Below are 25,018 nucleotides of genomic sequence, written 5' to 3'. Positions count from 1 at the left end.
AAGATTGCTGTACGCCAGCAGGAACCCATCCAAATTGAAGGAGCTGGAGCAGTTTTGCCTTGAAGAATCGGCAAAAATCCGGATGGCTAGATGTGCCAAGCTTATAGAGACATATCCCAAGAGACTTGCAGCTGTAATTGCTTCAAAAGTTGGCTCTACATAGTATTGACTTTGGGGGGGGGGGGGGGGGGGGGGTGAATAGTTATGCACGCTCAAGTTTTCAGTTTTTTTTGTCTTATTTCTTGTTTGTTTCACAAGCAAAAATATTTTGCATCTTCAAAGTGGTAGTCATGTTGTGTAAGTCAAATGATACAACCCCCCCCCCCCCCCCCCCCCCAAAATCGATTTTAATTCCAGGTTGTAAGGCAACAAAATAGGAAAAATATGCCAAGGGGGGTGAATGCTTTCACAAGGCACTGTATTCCCAAAACGTTACTCTTTCAATAAATGTATTGTTTTATTAATATTATGCTACTTGTGTATGTCTTTCCTTATCATATGTTAGACTGCGTTCTGTAATTTGTTTTGGTGCAGGAATGTATTTCATTTACTCAAAATATTCCTTATTTTGTAAGGATCAGAATATACATACATTTTACTGTGAGTTATACCTTTCAGAGCTTGAGATGTAAAACAATAACTTGAAAAGATACTTACATGCCAATGTTTTGACTTTCATTATAAGCTTGTTTACGATCTGTTTATTCTGTTATGTAAATAACTGACGAGAAATTATGATGACGACAAGCTTTCATTTCAGTCTGGTTTATTTATTTTCCTTCAATAACAGAAAACATTCCGGAATGTGTAAATCGAGAGTGTTTACTCATTAGAAACATTTAAATAACTTATCTCCAGTATCATCACAAAGTCTATTTTGCAAGAAATATGAAATAGACTTTGCGATGATACTGAAGATTAAACAGCAAGTATGACTTAGTATTGCTAAGTGTGTTAAGCCTCTGAGATGCAGTGACCTACAGTATGGTCTGCCCTGTAGATAATCATGGCATTCTGCAATTAATAGACCGCAGACAGGGTGTAGGCCAGGATGGTCCACCATGTAAACAGGCTGTTCTGGTCCTGCATCTTCTGGTGAGCTCGTGCTTGGTTTCCCGGTTGTGTTCTCGAGGGGAAGAAGTAACATATTATATTTTAGTGTTTCAGGTTGTCAGCCCTCAAAGGTAATGCAGTAAGCAGACTTAGAAAAGGAATGATTGATGTGTTACCTATGAGATGTCTTGATGAAAAAATGACTTGATTCGATAGTCTATCTATTTACTTTCAGAGAAAATCTTCATATGAAAACAGTCACTCTGAGATTGCAGGTTTAACTTTGGCACCAGAGAAGAGTGACATTGGCATCACAAGCAAAGTCCCCAACCCCCTAGTGGGACGAGGACACAATTTACATAAGTAACATCTTGATTTGCTGTAACACGAAATTAGTGCCTCTGTTATGTTCAATTAACTCTGCGGTTGTCGTTGTAATTAAAAACTCCCGGTCCCCTACTGTTCAATAAGAAGCCCTAGCCAGGAACTAGGCAAAGGAAGAAAAAATGTAATAGTTGAAAGATGAACTGCTGGTTCATCAGGTTTTCATCAGATACGACCTTGGCAATCCATAATGGAGTCGGGTTCAAGATATCTTTGGAGGAGAGCCACACTATCCATAAGTTGAAAGTTAATGGGGGGAAGCATCAGCTGTGGCCAGTCCCCTGACTCCCTGTTATGGAAGCCCTTGCCAGCTGTTACGTGGAGGAAGTGGCGGTTGGCTTAGTTGCACCCCCTTACTAGACATTTCTCTTTAAATTGATTACATTGGGGAGGGATTATGTTCCGCCGTATTATGCTAAGTAGTTTAGCTTTTTTGAGGTTAACAATTTTCCAAATTCACACTCGCGCATCTGGAGCTTCCTTTGCTCATTGGTAATTGCCGTAATGCTGTGTTTAAAGAGCAAGTGGGAGGGAACCTCCGTCGTGTTCCGTTTCACATTACGTCTTTATCTTACTATCCCACTGGACGTGCTAGGAGGGAGAGCCAATGAACTTCTGCTGACTAATTGCCTCTGATTAGTGTCTAAATGAGGGGGCGTTTCAGGGTCCCCAGCAATACTCCATAGTGGAGTTTAGGTCTGTCACTTTTGTAACGATGCCACATTGTGAATGATTAACTGCAAAGTAGAGAACCCATGCTGCCATTGTAATATGGGACTATTCTACAACACACTATTTAGCTCCCATGCTTTCCTTTTATGCAAACCATTCATCTTTATTTTACACTGAAGCTGAAGATGGGCATTTTATTTTTTGCTAAAGTCTCTCTATCTCTCCCTGTGCCTGTAACAGTATGCATCTAAGTGGTTGTTTTATGGGATCAGTTGCAGAACTATAAGCCATAATCCCAAATGTTTTAAAATTGCTTTCAAATACTTTTTATGTTTAATTCATGAAGTGGTAATATGCAGGTAATAAATCTGGGAGCGAGAAAAGCCAACCCAAACCCTATTCATTAGGCATCTGCACCAGTTACACTGCGTTGTCTTACAGTATAAATGGTACCACTCTTTGCTTCACTTACTTTTATGTGAAAGGCTTTGCTGTATCTACAGTTTCTTTGAGTGGATTAATACAGGCCTGTTGAATACTCTAGCTAGCTGGTTGAATATAGGCCTGTCTGTTGAATGCTCTAGCTAGCTGGTTGAATATAGGCCTGTCTGTTGAATGCTCTAGCTAGCTGGTTGAATATAGACCACCTGTTGAATGCTCTAGCTAGCTGGTTGAATATAGGCCACCTGTTGAATGCTCTAGCTAACTGGTTTAATATAGGCCACCTGTTGAATGCTCTAGCTAGCTGGTTGAAAATAGGCCTGTATGTTGAATGCTCTAGCTAGCTGGTTGAATATAGACCACCTGTTGAATGCTCTAGCTAGCTGGTTGAATATAGACCACCTGTTGAATGCTCTAGCTAGCTGGTTGAATATAGGCCACCTGTTGAATGCTCTAGCTAACTGGTTTAATATAGGCCACCTGTTGAATGCTCTAGCTAGCTGGTTGAAAATAGGCCTGTCTGTTGAATGCTCTAGCTAGCTGGTTGAATATAGGCCTGTATGTTGAATGCTCTCGCTAGCTGGTTGAATATAGGCCTGTCTGTTGAATGCTCTAGCTAGCTGGTTGAATATAGACCACCTGTTGAATGCTCTAGCTAACTGGTTTAATATAGGCCACCTGTTGAATTATCTAGCTAGCTGGTTGAATATAGGCCTGTCTGTTGAATGCTCTAGCTAGCTGGTTGAATATAGACCACCTGTTGAATGCTCTAGCTAGCTGGTTGAATATAGGCCACCTGTTGAATGCTCTAGCTAGCTGGTTGAATATAGACCACCTGTTGAATGCCTAGCTAGCTGGTTGAATATAGGCCTGTCTGTTGAATGCTCTAGCTAGCTGGTTGAATATAGGCCTGTCTGTTGAATGCCCTAGCTAGCTGTCAATCCTCCCTATGTCTATCAACGTTTGGTGCCAGTAGTGCTTCCTGGTCAGCTCACATGGTCAGAGAGAACTCCTGACCATATTTACATATAAAAGTTGGGGCTAGGAGTTAATTTCTTGACATTTTATGTTTCGACATTTTAGTCATTTATTTAACAGACACTCTTAGTGCATTCATCTTAAGATAGCTTGGTGAGGCAACCACATATTACAGTCATAGTATGGCCTGAACCGGAAAACTAAATTCATTGTGAAGCTAACATAAATAAGTGAATATTTTGCTTTCAGTGTGACTATAGCAGTTAACATTAAAAAAAAGATTGTCCCAAATTGCCAGATTACTGACCTTACCTCGTCCTACGCCCCAGACGTATTAGAATTCCACGGCACCCCAGTTACCTTGATACCATGTTTTATTCATCACAGCAGTAAACGTGGCTTGAATTTTACCGTGTATTTATATTTCTTAAAAAGTCACGCTCATTAGGCTTGAGGTACGTTTTTTTAAGTCAGCGTCCAATTTTGGGACCTTGAACATTAGAATAATCTAAGTGCTCATTAACATGTTGGTAAAGACCAGCTAGACCATATTAATTTGTGCATGTTTTCATCCAAGTTGGCAGAGCAGCTTACACCTGCAATTTCCAATACAAAGCCCTACAGGCCCAGCTTACTATAAAATGATCTGCATAAATTACTTCTATATTAAATGCTGCATCTTTGCTGCTGTACTCAGGAAATGCATTCTCTCCATGGGGATACCAATGCACTCTATTTATACATAGTGGATTCATAATAGGCTAGTCCGAGACTATACTGCTAGTCCACTTTCAGAGATAATGAACATTTTCTGTCATAAATCCAGATCTGGCCAATTAGCTATATTGGCATATTAACGGCATGTGGCATGACTGCAGTTTCCCCTGTATACTTACACAATCAAGTAGTTATAGATTATTAGTTAGTGTGTTGTCTTAAAATGATCTCAAATCAAAGTTGAATGATCAGGCACACTGATTTGCAGGTGTGATAGCTGGTGCAGTGAAATACTTATGTTACTAGCTCCAACAGTACAGTATAATCTCTCAAATACAAATACACAAATAATCCAAAAATCAAATCAAGAAATCAAGAAATGACAGAACGAGTCCAATTAACAATCCAGGGGTAGATATATTAGAGTGAGTATGTGTCGGAATCCGTAACAGAACACCACATTTACACACAACCTTTAATGAATACCACAGCTATGTATTATAGAACAATTAGGATGACAAAACCACCCGTCTATTTTTGGCCCAAGGTTTACTGTAAGTGCATCTTCAGAACCAAGCATCATGCTGTGGAACGCTGTTTGTGGATATTATAGATTGCTGACAACAACCTGGCAGGTACCGGGAGTCGAAATGCAGGTTACAGTCTAATGGCGGAGGCTACCCGTGGCAGGAAGACAGGCATGTGTGCAGTGCCTCTGTGAAAGAGTAATTTATCACCAAAAGATTTAAGTCCCAATCAATGAAAATGTAAAGCAAGGCAACCTTTATTCTATTTGTGCTGATACCAGCTCAAAGCACCGCTATTGAAGGGGCTCAGAATCCATTTGCAAGCCCCTGGCACAACTCCTAGTCATGTTCCGAGCGGAGCAACCCAGATACTGTTAAAAAGGCTCCCTTTATATTGTGAAGCTGGGAGATGGAGACAACATTGGCAGGCAGGGGCGGATGGAAAGCAGTAGAAGAAGTGGAATCAATGGGAACAGGGGCACATGCACCAATTATGGCCATGATTTCAAATGTAATCTCATAACAGGTATTAAAATACTTTTCCTGTTGAAATAATTTTACATTGCACAGGTGATTATTCCCAAGTCTGGAAGCCAAATAGTGTGACAAGGTCTTTTTGTAGCTGGAGTGTTAGCGGGACCCTCTTAGCATCGAATACATAATGAATCACATTTCAAAAGCTGCTGTTTAGGTATAACAAATTCTTCCTTTCCCCCCCCTTTTTTGTCTCCTGATCGGGTTATGTATGTTTCGCTGACGCCAGTGTTTTTTTCCCACTTAGTCGTCAAAATGCACGGCGCAGCTTGTTAGGGGTAAGCTAGTGTGTCAGCCACTGATAAGGGAAACTTGAGATATAATTCACCCTTGAATCTTTATGGTTCGCGCTAGGCGCTAGCGTTTGAAAGTTCCAAAGGAAGTCTTGATCAAAGTGAGTAAGGCTGTGCAATAAGGACAAACATTAATAGTCATCTCTGCATTATGCATTCTACTGATAATATACAGATATTTTCAATGAACAACCGTACATACCCTGAATACAACAATGCTCAACATCTCTAAGACAATCCTTCAGCCAGAGTCCCTCAAACAAACCTTGTTTATTTAGCAGTCTTTATGGTCCTCAAGCTCCGCTTGACAAAGACATAAATACCTCTTTGTTGGATACTGAGGAAAAACACACTCAGCGTTTAATGGCCACTTATAGTAAACGAAGACAAACAGAATGATGATGCCATGCAATATGAAAGTTGCTATATAATAATATCCAACTGTTATGGGGTAGTGGATGGATTCACAGTCAATGGAACGCTGATGACATAAGGCGGCACTATCGACGACTCACCCTCATTAAAGCTAGAATTCTTAGTTGCTACATCCATTTCTGGACTTATAAATGAATGATATGTACCTATTGGTTCTTGAAGAATATAACTTATGAGATTTGTTCTGTTTTACCCCTTCTGAACCCCAAAATATAAGCTTGTTTTACTCCAATGTTTGTAAACAATGTAAATGTTACCAAGCACTGTGTAGCCTCAAAACATGGTTAAAACTATAATTTTGATATCATGACCTTGCATCCAAAGCTCTGTGTATGATTTTGAGAGTGGTTACATTTCTCCAGGCCCATCCCTCAACTTTTTATCAAAAATATTTGATTAAGGATTTTTAGCTTTAACAGTGATCCCAAAAATTCAGAGTATAACAACACAACTTTCATAGCAGAATTCCTTCAATTTCAGTGTATGCTATACAATGTTGTAGCTCTGAGTCTCTACTTTTATATAATGTAAAAAACTCTATTTCAAAAACATAGACTGAAAACAAAGACTGATATTGTCCTAATAACCAAAACCTTTTAGGTCTTTTTACTATAGTTTATGTGATGATATGGCATCAGAGTATACTTGAGTGTCAGCTGCATCTTGACACTTCTACCCCATAAATCATCTATGCAATACCTTCCAGAGTGGTTCCTGGGTAAAGCTAAGACTCCCTGTACAACTCTACCATGATGATAAGGATTACCACCTGTTTGTATAGCTGTGGGTACGCTGTTTCACCTTCCAGAAATCTTAATTATGCATCATTTGATGCCATTTTCACAGCAAAGTAATGCAATTATCCCAAAGGCCTCCAAGCTTAGCCGCTTCACATTTTTGCTTCATAACCGTCACTGATGTTTTACCGAGAAACTGTTGTCTTTGAGGGTTGTTGTTTTTGTGAAAGCTGAGTTTTTTTTGAGACCGTCTTCTCTTTAAACTCTCCAGATTTGTTTGTCTGGTAAAGAGGGATTTGGAATAAATTTAAAGCGATCATGTTTTGTTTTGTTTTAAAAAGCCTCTGCACAACAGTTGCAGTCCTCTCCAGAGATGTCCGCATAAACCAAGCCGTCTGTTCAGAATCATTAATACACAAATTTCCCTAGCACTTCACTATGTGACGTAAGACATTCCATTTCATTTTACCCCCATTACGTTCATATTCTCTTCGGGGTTTATTACTACAACTAAGGCACCTGACAAATAATCACATGATACATTTCCTCTGCAGATATTGTGCGAGAGTTATATTCCATGTATATTTTTTACAAACATCATTTAGATGTCAATGTAAAGATGGTATGCTAACACATAGCCCAGTCACAGGAGGGATCAGGCTTTAGCGAAGGGAATCAGTCAGAACATGGACAGATAAAATAGCAGACAGATTAGATATCAATGGGCTTCATGTTGACAGTGGGAAGGTAATCAGAGAAGATGTGATTCCATCTCAATGGAATCATAAGCTCCTTGGCCAGCGGTGAGGATTCGCTGATCCGCGACCTTCTGTTTTAAAGGCTGAGGATTTTTACGTAATGAGATACATGCTATGATACAGCTTCTACTCCCAAGCCATAAGACCTCTAAACAAGACTGCTAAATAGCTAATCAAATGGCTACCTGGACTACCTGCATTGACTTTGTTTTGCACTGACTCAATGCACACGCACTGGACTTTAGCCACACATACTCACACTGACATCCCAATACACACACACACACATATAACAATGCACATGCACTGGACTTTAGCCACACATACTCACACTGACATCCCAATACACACACACACACACACACACCCACACATTACACACACACACACACATTACACACACACTACACACACACACACACACACACATTACACACATACACACACACACATTACACACACACATTACACACACACACATTACACACACACACATTACACACACACACACACACACACACATTACACACACACACACATTACACACATACACACACACATAACAATGCACACGCACTGGACTTTAGCCACACATACTCACACTGACATCCCAATACACACACACACACACACACCCACACATTACACACACACACACACATTACACACACACTACACACACACACACACACACATTACACACATACACACACACACACATTACACACACACATTACACACACACACATTACACACACACACATTACACACACACACACACACACACACATTACACACACACACACACACACATTACACACATACACACACACATAACAATGCACACGCACTGGACTTTAGCCACACATACTCACTCTGACATCCCAATACACACACACACATTACGTACACCCACACACACATAACATGCATAACATACAGGGTACTCCCTGTATACAACCCTAATATTTTCTACTCCCTATATATAGCAATGTAATTTTTACTATCTATTTTTATTTGTTATTCACTGTGTATGTATTCCTCGGACACAAATAATTTTTATGTTAGAAAAGGACCCGTAAGTAAGCATTTCACTGTTTGTCTACGAAGCATGTGACAAATACAATTTGATTTGTTTCTGATGAAACGGCTATATCGCAGACTTATACAGACAGACGCTGGGCTCCACCATAAGGTGCGAGTCAAAGCACATCAGATGAATTTTCTCGAATGTAGAAATATGCTGTGCCAGCGAAGATGCTTGGGTTCTAGGGCAGAAGAGGGGGAAATTCACATTTTGTCGTCAGGAAATGGATTTGCCATGATATTTAATGTGGAGAGCTTTCTCCTCTCCTTTGCAAATGACCCCGTATTGGAAAAATCAGATGGTTTAAGAAATCCATGAGATTAGATTCTGATACATTATGGACAGTGAGGGAACAATATAAACACAACACTTAGTTCTGCTGAAGAGACAACTGTGTTTGTGCTCTCCCCCGGAATGCGGAATGTGGTTTAACCCTCTCAGGTCTATAAGTCATTATCAATACAACGTCACAATAAGGTGCAGAGCGATCGATATTCCTGCAGGGGGGCATTGGTCCCCAAGCACCGTTAAAACCATTGACAACTGTGTGACGTTTTCAAGGGATTGTTAAATAAATGTCAATTATTTGGTTGTAATATAATGCAATGTAATACCTCTTGAAGAGCATACATTCTTAGAAAAAAAGGTTCCAAAAGGGTTCTTTGGCTGTCTCCAACCCTCTGTGGAAGTTGTTCTACATGGAACTCAAAAAGGTGCTACCTGGAACCTGGCTAACAGACTAGTTAACAGGCTAACTTTCAGGGGATAAACTAGATGACTATATATCCAAATATTGTTATAGTGGTGATGACAGTAGGCCGACTGATCATTTTACCAGGACGAGGACTTGTTGATGTCAATCACTTTCCAAAAGCCTAATCTCTGATGAAGCAAGCTAAATGACATGTTTTTTTGCTTAGCTAGCTACATGCCCAACGGATAGGATACAGTCACGTATCTGGAATCACATGATCAATTGATGTTTTCTGATCATGAAGATCATGCAGTTACTTGCTGTATAACTCTGATAGAACTAAATGTGGAATAATCTGAACGGTGTAGTTCTGACTATTCTCTTCACGAGGTGATGATATTAAAACCAAACAGTTATAACATTTATTTAACAATCCCTTGAAAACGGCACATAGTGGTCAGTGGTTTTAGCGGAGCTGGGAGTCTCCTTGCCCCTCCCCCACCCACCCACCCAAATGGACAAGGAACATAAATGGACTCTTTCCAAGGAACTGTTCATGTGTTAGCATCCTTGTTTTCTAAGACATCATCTCTAGCATCTCAAGGTACAATAACAAGGTCAAAAAGGGAACGAGGCGATGCTTCAGAAGTCTCCTCTAATCCTCCAACCATCCCATTAGACCATCTCTCCTCTTTCTCTTTCCAGTCAGCACCTAATTGGTCCCTGCTTGTTATTTCAGCTCATAAATGATCTGATAGTTAAAAAAAGAGGCAGTCTTCTTCATATCAGTGTGGAAAGATGTGAAAAGCTTGACTCATTAATAAAATCCTGCTGTCTCCGTCATCCAAATGAAGGGGAATATTTTTTTTCCGAAAACTCTTCAAGAAGGTCAAACAGCTCAATATGGGGAATTACGCACGCACGCACGCACGCACGCACGCACGCACGCACGCACGCACGCACGCACGTACGTAGAGAGAGTCTTTTAAAACGCTGCCAGCGGTACCATTCATTCCATTCATCTAATTAGACTAAATAATCATGCATCCTGTTATTTGGTCTAATTTATTTCATAGATTTTTATTTTCAACTGAACGTGGGAGTTTTAGCTGGTTGGAGGCATATTTTAGTGTCAGATTTGCTTGACATTGACAAGCATTTTAATGTGATGTGGGTGGTGTGTGTGTGCATGATTTTTTGGTGTCTGACATAGTGTGTGTATCTGTTAAAAATTCATGCTGTCTTTCCTTTAGCACTCATCACCAGAACTGGTGTCAGATCCTATGATGTCGTATGTCGAAGCTACTCTGTCAAATAATTTCTTTCTCCATCACTAATGAAAGTCCGATTCTCTCTCTGTAAATTCCCCATCGCTTTGAACCTTCCTACAAAGTAGTACCCTCAGTTAATGCATGTACATGTATATTACCATATTGCGGGTCAATAAGTGTCAGTTCCATTTAGAGGGTTAGAGGGTTACTAAAATCATCATTTATTTTCTATTAAAGTTCAGTGAGATGTATTGACTGTATACCTTTGATTATCTCAGGGGAATAATTGCGGTCAGTCCAGATCATACCAGTCTAGGGAAGTAATTTGAAGTAATTTACTAATGTTTGTGTAAATATGCCGAACATCTATCTGTATGACAGACGGTCTGATGACAGAGAATTATGTTTCATATTAGCTAACTGTAACACGCCCACTGTTTAAGTTCTCCATCCAATCAGTTTGTGATGAGACAGGACATCCTTGTCTTACCACTGATTCTGCACCTGTCTGTATAGATTCTGTTGGCTCAGTCATTTTTTTTTTACCTATGCAAAGATATGATCTTGTGTGTGTTTGTTTACCCTCAACACACATCTGTCAGGTTAGGCAAACATCGATTGGAAACTGAAACGGCAGCAGCAGAATGCCTAGCATGTTAAAAGCCTCTTAAGGATCCGCCCCCTTTTTTTTTCAATTGTCACCTAAAATTACATAGCCAAATCTAGCTGCCTGGAGCTCAGGCCCTGAAGCAAGGATATGCATATTCTTGATACCATTTGAAAGGAAACACTTTGAAGTTTGTGGAAATGTGAAAAGAATATAGGAAAATATAATGCATTAGATCTGGTAAAAGATAATACAATGAAAGAAAAAACATGTATTTGTTTGTATTTTTTTGTAGACCATCATCTTTGAAATACAAGAGAAAGGCCAAAATGTATTATTCCAGCCCATGTGCAATTTATATTTTGGACACTCGATGGGAGCAGTGTATGTGCAACGTTTTAGACTGATGCAATGAATCATTGCATTTCTGTTCAAAATGTTGTATCAAGACTGCCCAAATGTGCCTAATTGGTTTATTAATTACTTTTCAAGTTCAAAACTGTACACTCTCCTCAAACAATAGCATGGTATTCTTTCACTGTAATAGCTACTGTAAATTGTGCAGTTAGATTAACAAGAATTCAAGCTTTCTGCCAATGTCTGATATGTCCTGGGAAATGTTCTTGTTACTTACAACCTCATGCTAATTGCATTAGCCTACGTTAGCTCAACCATCCCATGGGTGGGACACCGATCTGTAGAGATCCTTAAGAGGTCTAACCACTTATCAAGCATCAAAAATGGACTAAACATTCAAATCCTGTTGCTGCAGGATTATTTTGCTGTGACAATATAGGTCAAATTAAGATCCTACATCTGTATCAAAATATACTTTAAGGGGATAATTTGTGAGTGGAAATATGACAGCTTCAACAACTATCCAAAATCTACCCAAAGACACAAACATTGCTCACCGCAGAACTCAAATACACCATCAACACCATCAACCCCCTCATTTGATGAACACCAGGTTTTTCATGCTGTTTTAGCCTCATCACATGTTAGCAGCCACCCCTGTGATCTAGTGCCTAGCGCTAAAATGGCGGATGGGATCCTTATAGCAATCATCCCATAGCATGCTGATGGGCCCTGACGTCTGCTTGCTCCAGTTAGCTCCCTGCCTCTAGCCTAGCCGTGGAAATCTGTCTCGTCTGTCTGTTTCTGCACATCAATATGAAAAAAAAGTTGTGCCTGCCATCACCATCGAATGCCGGTATAAAGAGATGGAAGTGATTGGATTGAAGAATGGGAGTGGGGGATGAGAGGAAGGCTGGAAAGCTTGTTTGGCTATGCACAGACTGGATGTATATTGTATTTATATATAAAAGTCAGTCGGAGAACAAACTAGCTGGTTCTGATGAGTCATCCGTTTTGTGTAAGTACTGTATCTGTACTTTTACAAAGTAATAGTGTTGAATAGTTTTGGTGTAACATTTATACAGAATCATTACAACTATTCCCGAAGAACCCAGATAATGATAGATAGCAAACAAAAGTGGAAATTTGCCAAACACTTAAAAAAAAGTACTTTTTTTCTTGCAGATAATATTCTCATTTTCCATTCATTTCATTTGAAACCAAGATTAGTGGGAAGCTTGTAGTACAGTGGGTTCCGTATCATACATTTTTTTTTCTCACCTTTATTTAACCAGGTAGGCAAGTTGAGAACAAAGTTCTCATTTACAATTGCGACCTGGCCAAGATAAAGCAAAGCAGTTTGACAGATACAACGACACAGAGTTACACATGGAGTAAAACAAACATACAGTCAATAATACAGTAGAAAAATACGTCTATATACAATGTGAGCAAATGGGGTGAGATAAGGGAGGTTAAAGGGTAACATTGGGTAACATTTACCTCCCGTGACCTCGCCAAGTCAATACATCCACTTGTTACTAATTGCGTCTGGTAATACGGTAGACTGTACGATTGGTAAGGTAAGCGAAGTGCTGAATTGGCAGAATTTGGAATGCTGGAAATTCATTGTAATGAATGGATCAGGCTTGTTTTCTTCATTTCTGGTTTTCTCCCACATCCCTTTGCTAATAATAACCATATCCCCAGGATACACTAAATGAATTACATTTAACTGAACTTTGCGTAGCTGTATAGCACGATATTGTACAATAAAGCCGCTCTACATTTCTGTAATCATAAAACACATTTCAAAAGCGAATTCCCTCCATGTGTTCTTCAGATTTATAATGAATTTCTTCGGGGGCCCCACAAATCAAATTAGCTGGCGACCTTTTTACAGTTCGCACAGATTTGAGGTTGAAGATTTAATCATCAGGTAACAACTGTCTAGGGAGAGGGAGTTTAATTTCACAAAGCCAGTGTCAAAAAGGACAACTTCATGAAGGTTTTGTTTAAAGTTTATGGATTTAAATGCAGCTATTTAGAATGGTATTTGTACATACTGAACAACAGTATGTTTTTAGAGTTTATTAATTAGTATGCTCAATCTCCTCCACTGACACTTTGCTCCACAGACTGGGCTGAACTTTAGTCCCTGAAAAGTAAGCAGAATGTCCCTATCCGCTAACCACGAGTCAACTAGTACACTGTGTTCTGCGGAGCAGCTTATTTTAGCCGTGCCTTTCAAACGGGGCTTTTCTCCCCTGCATTACAAGAACATGTGGACCGATCTGCAACACCAAGGTGAGCTTCCCTTGGCTTTCTATGGATCCTGCCTCAGTCTTTGTCGATTAGTCAATAGATAAAAACTTTAAACCAGTTATGTGTCTCTCAATTGTGAATTCCCCTTCCCATAATCTCCCTGCTATCCCTAAGGACTCATTCGCTCTCCTACATTTTAGCTGACCAAGGAGAATCCCTTTCCCTTTTTCCTTTCTCGGGCCTATAGAGGTGAGTGGATCTGTGTGTGCTGCCGTATGTATATGTGAAGTCACAATAAACAATAAACAGACAAGAGGATAAGGGGAGTGGAGGTTTATGTCCTACCAATAACCCCCAGGGTTTATTGCTTTCCATTGTCTCCTCGTGGAGGAGTTCCTTGTATACAGTAGCCTCCTCTCTCCATGAGAGATTGAACAACTCCCCTCCCAACGGCCTGGCCTATTAATTTATGCATTAACTTGGACTCGATCCAGTCTCACATTTCCAAAATGCAGCCAGTCATCAGCTCTCCAAGCCCAAATAATTATTCTAAGTAATTGGATATAGTGTCAAGAACGCCATTAAAAACAGTAAAAGGGGTTGGCTGACGCGGATCAACCAATCAATCATTCCCGATCCCTAACCACTAACCAATAGGGGCCTCCCGCCTGTCCGTTACACGACAACTCTTTGTTGTTGACATTTTAAATAGCCGTATGGTTCCGCCTGGACTTGCCCAGGCATGTCCCTCTGTAGTAAACAAATACACAATGGCTCGCTAACCCCACTATATACATGATATACTGGGACATCTTATCAAAGGGCAACGCTAAAGGCGCCGCGGCAATTCTGAGTTTAGAGTACTACTGTTCATGGCGTGTAATGCGCCCCCCATATGATGATAAACCATAAGTAATCAAGGAGGTGATAGAGGCCTATAAATTGTACTTGAATGGAGTTTACATTACAGTGAAGGTGAGGCTGTTTGTTAAGCGCTGTGTTGAAAGGAGAGGCCTTGGGGTGACGGACATTGATCGTGTTTACATCATGTATTATCCCCTAGTTAATGACACTGTTCAGATCAATGAATCTGATTGCACCCCCTGCAAATGGATTCGGTGGATGGTAGCCAATGAGATCGTCTCCAGATGACACTTTAGAAATGGGTGCCATTGACTCGACAACTGGTTGTGTTTTCCTCCTTGCAGGCTACAGTGTTGGTCTCCTCTGGTCCTATCAATCTTTTGGCCCTAGCATGGCGGCTTCCCTTCTGTCCTTGTTTGTGTGTGTGGCCTCCTCAGCCAAGGCTGGCACTAACGGTCTGGCCTTGAATGATTTCCTGTGTGGGCTGGGTTGAAATCTTGGTCAGATCTGACATCATGGGGAGATTGATCAAACTCCATTGAACCGTGATTGAAACCAGAGTTCTGTCTTTCTTCTCCTTCCTCTTATCTTGTTTTTCTTTTTTGTTGTTGCTTTATACAGGACATATTGAATATTCTGAATACTGCTATATCTCTAACATTGTTGACTATTCTGGATAATGCTATATCTCTAACATTGTTGACTATTCTGGATAATGCTATATCTCTAACATTGTTGACTATTCTGGATAATGCTATATCTCTAACATTGTTGACTATTCTGGATAATGCTATATCTCTAACATTGTTGACTATTCTGGATAATGCTATATCTCTAACATTGTTGACTATTCTGGATAATGCTATATCTCTAACATTGTTGACTATTCTGGATAATGCTATATCTCTAACATTGTTGACTATTCTGGATAATGCTATATCTCTAAGATTGTTGACTATTCTGAATAATGCTATATCTCTAACATTGGTGACATTGTTGACTATTCTGAATACTGCTATATCTCTAACATTGTTGACTATTCTGAATAATGCTATATCTCTAACATTGGTGACATTGTTGACTATTCTGAATAATGCTATATCTCTAACATTGGTGACATTGTTGACTATTCTGAATACTGCTATATCTCTAACATTGTTGACTATTCTGAATAATGCTATATCTCTAACATTGGTGACATTGTTGACTATTCTGAATAATGCTATATCTCTAACATTGGTGACATTGTTGACTATTCTGAATAATGCTATATCTCTAACATTGCTGACATTGTTGACTATTCTGAGTAATGCTATATCTCTAACATTGCTGACATTGTTGACTATTCTGAATAATGCTATATCTCTAACATTGTTGACTATTCTGAATAATGCTATATCTCTAACATTGCTGACATTGTTGACTATTCTGAATAATGCTATATCTCTAACAATGATGACATTGTTGACTATACTGAATGCCATATATTTTCTTACTATACAATGCTCTCTTGTGCTGAAATTGAGTGTGCCTATTGGTGTGCAGCGTGTGTCTCCTATTCTATTACCAGGGTATGAAGCTCAGCAACAATTGCTCCCGTATCGATACAGCTGTCTGTGTACACGCTAGAATACGGCTTGTTCCAACCCCCCGGGGAGCCGTTTTATCATCTCATTACAGTGACGTGCGAGACGAGGTTAAGACCCCCGTTGATTGTAATTCTCATTCCTCTGTGTTCTCGTGTTAACGGCTATCTCTTTAGCCACCTCAGCTACTTCAAAATCTTGTTTCTCATTTGTATCGTTTTTATCCCTCCACGTAATACCTACTTTTGATTTGTCTTAACGTGTTTTCTTTGACGCAAATTAAGCATGTGAATGATGTTGAGGTGCCTCACATAATGGTTTGATACACAATGGTTTGATACACAACAGAGCCGAACAACAACAGAAAGGGAGTCAGTGTCATGGCGGTGGTGAGTGTTGGCGTTGATTGCAAAACTAGCAGTAGGTGGGTGGGCCGCGATGATTCCACGGGAGGGAAGTATTGGTTTAGACTGGAGCTCTACTGCTAATCACCTTTAATCACATGCAAATGCTGGGAATCAGGAGTCTTTGATTCTGAATAATGGGAACAAAGAAAGAGATTGGCAGAGAAGAGCTTGTTAGCTACTACCACCATCTCTTCTTTCCCCTGTCTCTCACTCTCTCTCTCTTGCTCTCTCCCTCTTCCTCCTTCGCTCTCTCTCCCTTTTCCTCCTCTCTGTCTCTCTCTCTCCCGCTCTCTCTGTCTCTCCCTCGGCCTTTTTCTCTCTCCCTCTTCCTACTTCCCTCTCTCGCTCGCTCACTTTTGCTCTCTCTCTCTCTCTCTCTCTCTCTCTCTTGCTGCAAAGCCTGGAGGGACAATTCATCTGCCTTCGGCCCCTAGTACTCAAACTACCCAGCCCCAAACTGGAGGCCAATCAAGCAATATCAATGAGACAAAAAGTGGACCGATTATTTTGCCTCCGAGGGAGAGAGAGAAGAGAGGGAGAGAGTGTCTTTGCCAGATAGATAGATAGATAAATGTAGCTTTGTAAATACCTTTTATTATCCCATTAGTGAGCTGATGCTACTTCTGAGGATGAACATCTGAATAATGAATCTGCGATGAGCGAGATTCTTTTAGCTTTATTTGTCACGCTCCATCTGTCTAGTAGTGTAGCGACTGTAGCTAATAAACATAGGGGAAAAACAGCCGCTAGACTAGCCTCTTGGGCCTCTGCAGTCTAGTACCAAAATCCACGTCAGCCACAGCATTTTACTCATAGACTCGGTTTCGCATCCAGTCTCAACGTTGAGTATGTCTGTGTTGTATAGTGCTTCCATATCCGCACCTTTCTGTCACCGCTAACATAAAAACTTGATTTTCAACTCGTTGAAAATCATATACCCACAGACTTCTCATTCCCATTCAATACCACTAGAAACTTTGAGTATGTCTGTGAGTTTCATAGTGCTTTCATATCCACACCTTTCTGTCACCGCTAACATAAAACTAGATTTTCCACGTTGACAGTTCCAAGGTTTTATGTGTTATTGCAATATCCCCCAGGGATATGTGAGCGGGTTCATCGGATTAACATTCATATATTCAGTTTTATTTGTCAAATGATCAGGAGTGAGCAACCACATTCTTCTCTCGCGGTACGGAAGTGATGTACTATATTTAACCAGTGGGTGGATTGTAACCTACTTTGGAAGTTAAAACTCAATTGTTGGAGCTCAGGCTTTTCATACTACGCAGGCAGGAACTCTTACCTACTTGGGATACGGTGAATAGTCCCGTTATCTTTTGTCTGGAGCGAGAGTGTCCATGAATTCAATTTCAATAATTCTGTCAAGTGTTATCTTCCCCTTATTTCAAAGTACTAAACAGTGATTTATTACCCGAATCGACATTGTTTTCAGATACATCATTCATTTGAAGACCCATGTGCGCACGGACACGCACACGCTCATTCGCACTCGCACACATGCACATTTGCACTCACATACAAGCATGCACACGCACGCACGCACACACACATACTCAAACCCCCCAAAACAATAGATTGTGAACAATCTCTAGAGTCTATGTGCATAATTCATGGCAGTATGCAGTAGCAGTCAAAAGTTTGGACACATGCTCATTCAAGGATTTATTTTAATTTTAATTTTTTTTACTATTTTCTACATTGTAGTATAATAGTGAAGACATCAAAACTATGAAATAACACGTATGGCATCATGTAGTAACCAAAAAAGTGTTAAACAAATCAAAATATATTTAAGATTCTTCAAAGTAGCCACCCTTTGCCTTGATGACAGCTTTGCACACTCTTGGCATTCTCTCAACCAACTTCATGAGGTAGTCACTCTGGGGTCCAACTCATTCCAAAACAGCTCAATTGGGTTGAGGTCAGGTGATTTATGGAGGCCAGGTCATCTGATGCAGCGCTCCATCACTCTCCTTCTTGGTCAAATAGCCCTTACACAGCCTGGAGCCTTTTTTCTGTACAGCACTTTTATATATCAGCTGATGCAAGAAGGGCTATATAAATAAATTTGATTTGAAAAACAAATGTTAGTCCCACTAAGCGCACACCAGATTGGATGGCGTATCGCTGCAGAATGCTGTGGTAGCCATGCTGGTTGTGTGCCTTGAATTCTAAATAAATCACAGACAGTCTCACCAGCAATGCACCCCCACACCATCACACCTCCTCCTCCATGCTTCACGGTGGGAACCACACCTGCAATGTGTCTCGCAAAGACATGGCTGTTGGAACCAAAAATCTAAAATTTGGAATCAGACCAAAGGACAGATTTCCACCGGTCTAATGTCCATTGCTCGTGCTTCTTGGCCCAAGCAAGTCTCTTCTTATTGGTGTCCTTTAGTGGTGGTTTCTTTGCAGCAATTCGACCAGGAAGGCCTGATTCACACAGTCTCCTCTGAACAGATGTGTCTGTTACTTGAGCTCTGTGATGAATTTATTTGGGCTGCAATCTGAGGTGCAGTTAGTTAATTGCCGATTTCCGAGGCTGGTACTTTTGACTAGTGTATGTACAGTAAGTGAATTCAACAGTGTTCAGTTGAAATTAAGTGGTGGCCAGTAGCTCGTTCATCTAGACACACACACACACACACGCACACGCACACAGACACAGACACACACACACACACACACACACACACACACACACACACACACACACACACACACACACACACACACACACACACACACACACACACACACACACACACACACACACACAGTAGCTCAATGTCTTCCCCTGTTACAGTGATCACGCTGTGAATAAGGTGAATCCTGCCATCTAATCAGGCCAGTAGCATTGCAGGTGGCAGAATCAAACTACAGCAATGAAAATCTGCATTTGCACTTTGGATGTGTTTTAGTAATTTCAGTCTTCTTCCCACCACGGTGCTTTGTGTTTATCTGTTCTTCTGCTGATAGGGCTAAACACATACAAGCATGGCAGATAACTACTAAGTACAGTTGAAGTCGGAAGTGTACATACACTTAGGTTGGAATCATTAAAACCTGTTTTTCAACCGCTCCACAAATTTCTTGTGGAGTGTTTTGGCAAGTCAGTTAGGACATCCACTTTGTGCATGACACAAGTCATTTTTCCAATAATTGTTTACAGACAGATTATTTCACTTATAATTCACTGTATCACAATTCCAGTGGGTCAGAAGTTTACATACACTAAGTTCACTGTGCCTTTAATCAGCTTGGAAAATTACAGAAAATGATGTCATGGCTTTAGAAGTTTCTGATAGACTAATTGACATCATTTGAGTCAACTGGAAGTGTAACTGTGGATGTATTTCAAGGCCTACCTTCAAACTCAGTGCCTCTTTGCTTGACATCATTGGAAAATCAAAAGAAATCGGCCAAGACCTCAAAAAAAGAATTGTAGACCTCCACAAGTCTGGTTCATCATTGGGAGCAATTTCCAAATGCCTGAAGGTACCACATTCATCTCTACAAACAATAGTACGCAAGTATAAACACCATGGGACCATGCAGCCGTCATACCGCTCAGGAAGGAGACGCGTTCTTTGGTGCGAAAAGTGCAAATCAATCCCAGAACAACAGCAAAGGTACTTGTGAAGATGCTGGAGGAAACAGGTACAAAAGTATCTATATCCACAGTAAAACAAGTCCTATATCGACATAACCTGAAAGGCACCCAGCAAGGAAGAAGCCACCGCTCCAAAACCGCCATAAAAAAGCCAGACTACGGTTTGCAACTGCACATGGGATCAAAGATCGTACTTTTTGGAGAAATGTCCTCTGGTCTGATGAAACAAATATAGAGCTCTTTGGCCGTAATGACCATTGTTATGTTTGGAGGAAAAAGGGGGTGGCTGGCAAGCCGAAGAACACCATCCCAACCGTGAAGCACGGGGGTGTCAGCATCATGTTGTAGGGGTGGTTTGCTGCAGGAGGGGCTGGTGAACTTGACAAAATAGATAGCATCATGAGGTAGGGAAATTATGTGGATATTTTGAAGAAGCATCTCAAGACATCAGTCAGGAAGTTGAAGCTTGGTCGCAAATGGGTCTCCAAATGGACAATGACCCCAAGCATACTTCCAAAGTTGTGGAAAAATGGCTTAAGGACAACAAAGTCAAAGTATTGGAGTGGCCATCATTAAGACATCAATCCTATAGAAAAATTGTGGGCAGAACTGAAAAGCATGTGCGAGCAAGGAGCCCTACAAACCTGACTCAGTTACACCAGCTCTGTCACGAGGATTGGGCCAAAATTCACCCAACTTATTGTGGGAAGCTTGTGAAAGGCTACCCGAAACATTTGACCCAAGTTAAACAATTTCAAGGCAATGTTACCAAATACTAATTGAGTTGTAAACTTCTGACCGACTGGGAATTTGATGAATGAAGCAAAAGCTGAAATAAACAATTCTCTCTACTATTTATCTGACATTTCACATTCTTATTTCACATTCTCATTCTTATTATTCTTTACTAGTATTAAATGTCAGGAATTGTGAAAAACTGAGTTTAAATGTATTTGGCTAAGGCCTATGTAATCTTACATCTTCAACTGTATATCAGTACAATATAACATCTTATTTCCATAGTATCCAACCTGGAATATATATATCAACATACGATATCCAGCCGTGAATAGAGAGATTGTGCATACTGTGTGACAGATCTTGACTAAAACCCTGGGGGTATGTCAACAAGTTGGTTTACAACACTGAATATGTTGGTCTTAAAATATACAGAAAACTATATCACTGTGGTTTCGGGGTAATATTGTCAAAAGAAAAAAAAAATAGACTTTCTATTAGACTAGCTAATTAGGCCCCAGAAATAGGCATCCCAAAACCCAGAACATTATTATGCATGTTTGTTATTTTTACTAACATTTCTTTGCCTGGGACATTGCTCTCAAATGACACGTTTTGATCCTCAATGGAGACAGATTTTTGGGGGGATATCCAAGAATTTGACAGATGTCTTGAAAATCCAGGTTCGCAGCAACATTTTACTTTCATTTCTGGAATAGGCATGGATTGTGAAATATTTCCAAAATATGAAACGACAACAGCTAATCCTACAGAGAGAAGGCATGTTGTCACTGATCCCTCCGGAGTTTGACAGATTCAGGTTTTTGAACATCTAGGAAGATGAATCATGTTTAGATATGATATATATGTATTTGACTAACTTGTTTTTTTCCTCGGGAATATAATAGATATGTAGTAGCGTGCAATGCATTCCTTATAGATTAAAAACACAGAGAAGCATTGGGTGCGAGCACTCAAGACTCAAGACTACAGTATCTGAATATCTAAGACGATACCTGAAACATTAATAAGAGTGAGGAATACAGAATTGTACTTTAGCATGTAATCTCTCGTGATTACAATTTAGTGAAAGAAATACAGAAGAAGACGAAGAGTTTTATATGAATGCCCTAAAGTGTGTGCTTAACATGTCTAATTTCTGGGAGTTTCACAGTCAGACAAAGCCGTGGCTAGGATCCCTGTGTTTTCTGTTTGTTTGCTGTTCTGGTCTCTCTGTTGCCGTAGGAGATCGTAATTATTATTTGTAATGCGTGTTTGGGGATTTTGATCGTTGTTCATCATTTTTATTTTTTCTCCCCTTGTCAAGGACAATCACCAGATAGCGGGAAACACAGCCGCTTTCTGGCAGCAAAGACACTCAGTGTGTGTGCGGTTTTTGTCTTCTGTGTGTGTGTGTATTCATGTGTGTGTTTCTGTCTCTCTCTGTGTGTGTGTATTTGCGTGTGAAAGAGAAACTCTAAGCACTTAAGTCTTTGCAGAAACACAGCTGTTATTGATCCGCACCCTGAGCTCAAACCTCTCTTTGCATTTCTAATACCCCCTAAAATTCTGCCAACCAGACTTTGCATAACATTTGCAAACTCCCTCAAACTGGCCTTCAATGCACTTTGAAAGTTTTACTTATCCGAAAGGGAACACTTAATACAAACCTCACCAGGCCTACCACCGCGAACGTTCTTCTGAAGCCCAGTGACTTACTTCAATGTGGGGTTTTCAGCATAATGCATCCATAAACAGAGCTGTCGCCTCAACCTGCCACAGCCATGGAAACCCAAACGCCTCACAAGCTAAAAGTCAGTCTTCCATCGTCTCTCCCTCACACAACTCTCTCCCCTTTGTTAGTCTTTCTAAAATATCTTCATATCTTTTCCTTCTATTGCTCGGCAAGGTAATATTTACAGTAGGAGTCTACCCACGGGCCTAATTGGCAAGCTAGGTAATGTAGCATATGCACTTTCCAGCGGGGAGACCATCTGACACGGACGCACGCTGATGGCCACCCATATTAGGCTCCATATGTGGCAGACCGATGGGTCCGCATGCACACTGTCCTTCAGCTAATGATGCCAGCTACACAGCCAGCCCCGCCTGGCCTGCTCCGCTTTTACAGCTCTGCTTACTTTGCTTTTAAAGGACTTTATCTGCCCAGGTTATTGGTTGTTTGAGCGAGGGCGAGGTGATAGAGAACCTGGCTCTAGTACACAGAAACAGGCAGAGGTGGAGGCATAGGCAAGGAGTACAGAGATACAGAGATACATTGGTACAAGGGCACCTGCTCTGACATAGAAAAACTGAATTTAGAGGTTTGGTAGAATTTAGGAGAGAGAGAGGAGGGAAGGAGATAGAGGGAGAGAGAGAAGCCTTGTGGAGGTGGTTGTGTGTGTGTGTGTGTGTGTGTGTGTGTGTGTGTGTGCTTTTGTGCGTGTGTGTACGAGCCTGTGTACAAATTCTCCCTCCAGCTGGCCAGCGAAATGGACTGGGTCATTAGCATGCATTGGTCTCATCTGCACATGTGAGGTTATTCATCCCCTGGGGTAAATCCCTCCTCACCGGAGTATCTACCACTCAGACGCTTTGAGGAGACTCTGGGCTACGTTGTGAACAAGCTCTTAATTTAAAGGAGTTTGTGTTGATGTTTTCTTCTCTCTAACCTTAACTCCTCCACAGGTCGACCCAAAGCAGCCGTGTGTGTGTGTCTGTGTGTGTGTGTGTGTGTGTGTGTGTGCGCGCCCGTGCATTGGTTCGGTGCGTTCCGAGGCCGCAGATGTTGCCTCATACATAATACAGCGTGATCAAAGGGGCCTGCCTCACAATGTAATTCCCCGCTGCAGAGGTGCATCTGTTCTGGCGTTGTAACTCACTCGCGGGGCCCCCACGCTGGCAGAACTCACTTCACAAAGTCACACAAGTTCCACGGTGGTGACTCCTCCGCCACGCCTGCCTCCACAACATGCAGCGGGAGGTAGACTCAAAGGTATCCGAGGGACAGGGAAACAGTTGGATGTTGCCATGACGCAGCGTGCAGCCAAGGAACATTGTGTAGCCGGTCTTGGAGACGGCATGTACAAATTGTTTATAGGCTCCGGTTGTTTTGTTTTTGCTGTACACTATGGACTTGGGACGATATTCCACAGAGTTTTTTCCCCTGAATATGCAGTTCCCTGAAGTTCCTCTTAGAAGTTTCAGACCGCCTATGGGTGTTTGTGTATGGAGGGGGAAAAAATAAGCTTTGTAGATGATGCTAAGGTCATCTGGATGACATGAGGCTGACAAAGATAGACATAACACTGCTGCTGGATCTGTTCGACTTGTCCATGTTGTTACTGACCTCTGTGTTGTATGACATCCACACGCATTTGAACAATCCCGAAACTGTCAAACCCATGACATCATACTCAAGGCGATTCCACACAGTTAGCAACATGCTAACAGACAGCAAACATTGCGTGAAACGTCAGGGGCCTATAGTACCATGTCAAAGTAGACTGGTAAACTACAGGTGTGCTTGGTGAGTAGCTCCTTCGCCACAAATTGCAATGAATTTCAAATATACCTTTAGTCATAAAGTAAATAGATTGCGAGGGCTTCTGTAGTTCCGTGCTTCTGTAGTAACATGCTTCTGTAGTTCTCATTCTGCTTCGGGCGGAATGCGATTTATCTGTCTTTTCGTTTTCCCCCCGAAGACTTGGATCGACCCAGATTTTCCTTCTAAATCCCATGCACTTTAAGGGTGTTACAGTTATAAAGAATATTTACAGTGCCGCGTTTAGATTGAATAGGATATGATTAAGTAATGAGCTCTAAATAATTAGTCGTCACACGCTGTTCGTCTGATGTATCTTTTAGTTCCTTTCGCTGACAGTTCAGCTGAGCTTGCTAGTCAGTAGTCAGATCCCCTGAACAAGCTAGGTGGAGGACACATTTGTTTAATGTATTCTCTATCAGGTAGACC

At 40.9% G+C, this 25,018-nt stretch overlaps 1 protein-coding gene across 4 annotated transcripts in view; it reads left to right on the top strand.

Annotated features, from left to right (window-relative positions):
- LOC110485789 (VPS10 domain-containing receptor SorCS1) overlaps positions 1-25,018 on the top strand; it is a 153,697-nt gene that overhangs the window by 53,019 nt on the left and 75,660 nt on the right. Inside the window, exon 1 of one of the 4 annotated variants that reach the window (XM_036940437.1) lies at positions 13,751-13,852. The exons of the other annotated variants lie outside the window; for them this stretch is intronic. The gene's annotated coding sequence lies outside the window, so the exon portion shown is untranslated. Of the gene's footprint in view, positions 1-13,750; positions 13,853-25,018 lie in introns of those variants that run through there. 4 annotated transcript variants of the gene reach the window in all.

Source organism: Oncorhynchus mykiss, chromosome 13, assembly GCF_013265735.2.
Source record: "Oncorhynchus mykiss isolate Arlee chromosome 13, USDA_OmykA_1.1, whole genome shotgun sequence".
Taxonomy (NCBI): domain Eukaryota; kingdom Metazoa; phylum Chordata; class Actinopteri; order Salmoniformes; family Salmonidae; genus Oncorhynchus; species Oncorhynchus mykiss.
Note: the sequence above shows the minus strand (reverse complement) of the source record. Positions and strands in the feature narration are given on the sequence as shown.